The sequence below is a fragment of the Sycon ciliatum genome, chromosome 6, assembly GCF_964019385.1.
Source record: "Sycon ciliatum chromosome 6, ocSycCili1.1, whole genome shotgun sequence".
Classification (NCBI taxonomy): Eukaryota; Metazoa; Porifera; class Calcarea; order Leucosolenida; family Sycettidae; genus Sycon; species Sycon ciliatum.
Genome location: NC_088648.1, coordinates 1,458,859 through 1,462,912, shown reverse-complemented (window position 1 = coordinate 1,462,912; position 4,054 = coordinate 1,458,859).

Sequence of the window (4,054 nt, the reverse complement as noted above, 5' to 3'; positions counted from 1 at the left end):
GAAATGCTAAAAATTTTCAAGTACGAATCGGGAGTAGTCGGCGCACGACGCCGTCTCCTGTTCACACTCGAATTGCAGCCGTTTTGTACGCTTGCGTCCCCGTCTACGCCCGTCTACGGTATGAAAAGTTGGATCGATCCAACTCTTCCCGTCGCTTCCCGATCTGTAGTACGGTAGTACGGTTGCGTTCCCGTTCCTGGTGTTCACATTGGACGCCGTCAGACCGTGCCGTCGCTTCCCGTCGATCCTTACGTCGCGTCCCGTCGCGCCCCGTCGAATGTGAACTAGGCTTGAGTTATAACAAATGCGTACTGTAGAAATCAGCCATAACATTCGTTACTATAATGTTATAGAAACTCTGGAAGGAATGAAGCCAGCGGGTGTTGGCAAAGATGGTACGGACACGAGACACAAAGCAATGTGCACAGGCATCCACATCACCGCCACGGGCAACCGCCACCTGGGTTCAGCCATAGGCCCACCTGCGTTTGTTGAAGAATACGTACACGGGAAAGCCCAGGACTGGTGTGGGCAGGTCGAATCACTGACATCAACCGCCCTGCCTCAGCCATAAGCAGCCTATTCTGCTTTCACCTGAGGCCTCTCCAGCCGCTGGTCTTTCCTCTGCCGGGTACTCGAAAGTGCGTCTGCTGGCCTTGCTTCACTGGAGCGGGTCATTGCCACGAAGCTCCTCCCAGCTCTCACAGGCCAAGAAATCAGCTCTGAACTCCGCACCCTTTTCTCCTTCCCCTGCCGGAATGGTGGTCTAGGGATATTGCCTATTGGATCCCACCTCTCTGTCGGCCCAGTACCAATCCTCGCGTGCCATCACTGCTCACTGCTCCTATGGTTGCCAACATCCTCCTGGCACCCAGAGTTTCAACCTGGGAGACTCTTTGGCAGAGGTCGCCAGCCTGATGGCCTCTAATCGCAAGGATGTGAAGGCAGCTGCCACGGAAGCCCTTCGGCAATTCACAGCCCGAGCTTCCTCTGCCCTCCACTGGCTCCAGCACTCCATCAACCTTGGCAGTGAGGCGGTGCGTCCAGCTGGCTCACGTGTCGTCCTCTCAGTCGGCATGGGTTCAGCTTGTCGAAGTGTGAATTTCGCGATGGTCTGGCATTGCGGTATGGCTGGCACTCGGCACGGCTCCCTTCTACTTGTGTCTGTGGTGCCACCTTCTCTGTTGAGCATGCTCTCTCTCTTGCCCCACCGTCGGTTTCCCGACGCTCCGCCACAATGAGGTGGGAATGTGAATGTAGTAAAAAAAATAAAAAAATAAATGAGGTACGGGACATCATCGCTGGCCAACTGAAGAAGGTGGCACACAGCGTAGAAGTAGAGCCTCATCTCCAACCCCTCACCGGCGAGCTTTTCCGCTACTGGACGGCGTCCACCGAGGATCAGGCCTGTCTGGATGTGGCGGCGAGTGGCGTGTGGGGAGGACGGTTTGAACGCGTTTATCTTGATGTACGGGTGTTTAACCCATTCGCTCCTTCGAACCGTTCCTCTTCTCTGGTTGCTCGCTACCTGAGCCATGAGCGCGAGAAGCGTCGCAGGTATGGTCAGAGGGTGTAAGAAGTTGAGCGAGCCTCCTTCCAGTCGTATTCTCAGCCACAGGTGGCGTCGGTCGAGCTGCTTCCTCTCTTCTCAAGCGAATTGCTGCTCTGTCTGCAGAGAAAACCGGAGAACCACACGCAATGGCAAGAGTACATGAAGTTTCATGTACTCTTGGCAATGGTGATGGCGTTGCTGCGTTGTCGTCTTGGTTTTGGTCTCCTGCGTGCCAGTGTTGGCTGCCTTCGCGGTGCCCGGCGGATGCGCCGCGTCAATGATCAGTCTGCTGTCCTCGCAAACGATGAGGCTGCATTGATTTAACTTACTTTCTTTGCAACTCCTGCAGTTTAAGTACGGAGTATCATTACTATCTTGTGTGTGTGTGTGTGTGTGTGTGTGTGTGTGTGTGTGTGTGTGTGTGTGTGTGTGTGTGTGTGTGTGTGTGTGTGTGTGTGTGTGTGTGTGTGTGTGTGCGTGCGTCTCCTTGTTTCTTTTCCTTTCTCGCTGTTGTCTCCCGCTTCTGGGAGCGACGTGGCCATTTTGTGGCAGTTGTACATAGTAGTAGTAGTAGTAGTAGTGCGTTTTGATTGATTGATTTTTATTTCACGGATCCTCCAGAGGCAAATAGATGCCTATCGAAGGGAGTCTCCTAAGTAAGTATGGAAAAAAGTGCGCGTGTGTGTGTGTGTGTGTGTGTGTGTGTGTGTGTGTGTGTATGCGTGTGTGTGTGTGTGTGTGTGTGTGTGTGTGTATGCGTGTGTCAACAGATTGGATACAGGTTTTGTGTTTACCCCTCTTGATTTTTCATCATTGTGTTGCTTTTAATTTTGCCCGTAAAACAGGCTGTCCACAATACGAAAAAAACGTACGGGGATGCAGTAGCGTAGATCTACGGGGCTACGCTAACGTACGGGATACGATACGCTACACCTATACGCTATACGCTGTGAAGTCACCAGCGTGCCAACGCTACACTAGTTTACCTGTTACAATGACAGCACAACATATTTTACCATGCGAAGTACTGCAACTGTCCGTAGAGGGCTCTATTGGCCGAAAGCAAAGAGCGGAGTACAGTACACAGACATAATAACGAACTCGTAACTCTGAGTTTCAGTAACTGAATCAATCATCGATCATCAAACGAAAAACCATCAAGGTGCTAAGACCAGCAAGAGATAGCAGGGACGCGATGGCAGCCGAATACTGGTAACTTACAAAGCTATTGTTTTCGATTATCCCGCTATCACTATTTTCGTAACGTAACAAACCTTGCAGGAAGTTGGGAAAATATCAAGTCGAGCCTGCTTCTCTTGCCCAATGTTGAGGGAAGTCGCCAATATGGAGCAAGGCTGGAACAGTTTGGATTGCTAGAATTGGCGCTGGAAACTCGTTTTCCTAACACATTCTTCACTTCCGTGGAGCTGACACTAAGCATCGTGCGGTCAATGCGTTCGTTTATATGGAGAGTTATCGCAGAGGCGACCTTTTCAGAATAGTTTTTTTGCTTTGTAGTAGTTGCTCGACTGGACTTTGAATATTTCTGTGACATTATTGTTGACCGTCCAGTTTGGTTTGTCCTTACTGCAGACCAGGAATTGAAGTTCGCTCAGCAATTCAGTGTATCGTTTTCTCTGACTGACATTACGGCTGGGCGAACCACTGAACTATAACGCTCAATTTAAAGCGATGCCAAGCTCATACCACGATAAAGAAAGATAAACTTTGCTCTACGCTTCTCCATCAGATTTTCCAGGGATGTCGTCATCGGACGATTTGTCAGAATTGCGAGACAGTAACACTGGTGCATCCGTGTCACAGCAAGTCCAGAGTGTCCAGCGTCTACAGCCAATGCAGCCATCCCCAATCGTCCAGCATAGTCAGATCGTCCAGCTTGAGCAGATCGCCCAGCCTACCCAGGTCGTCCAGTTTAATCCTCCGGTCGCGCATTTCCAGCAAATCCAGCCTGGTCAGAGTACCCAGATCATTCAGCCTGTTCCGATGGATCAGTCTGTACAGGCATTACAGCCTGCCCAGACTGCACATCATGTGCAGATCGCCCAGACTGTTCAGCCTGCCCAGACCGTTCAGCCTGTCCAGACCGTTCAGCCGGCTCAAATGGTTCCGTTTCCCCCTGGGGTCATGTACATGTATTTTCAGCAAGTCCAGCCTGGCCAGACTACCCAGACTGCACAGCCTGGCCAGACTGCACAGCCTACCCACACCACACAGCCTACCCAGACTGCACAGCTTACCCAGGCTGCACAGCCTTTCCCGATCGTTCATCTTGCCCCGACTTCACCTCATCATCAAAATCATGAGTGTAAATGGCGTTTGGATGATGGTGAGGGTATAGTGTGTGCCGTACGCTGCCAGACTGCAGGACACCTAGCAGATCACATAGAACAGGAACACGTAGGATTTGCGGCAAACTACCGCCATCCCTGCCACTGGCAAGGATGTGACAAGGAATACCTGAACAGATATCGCCTGTCAAGG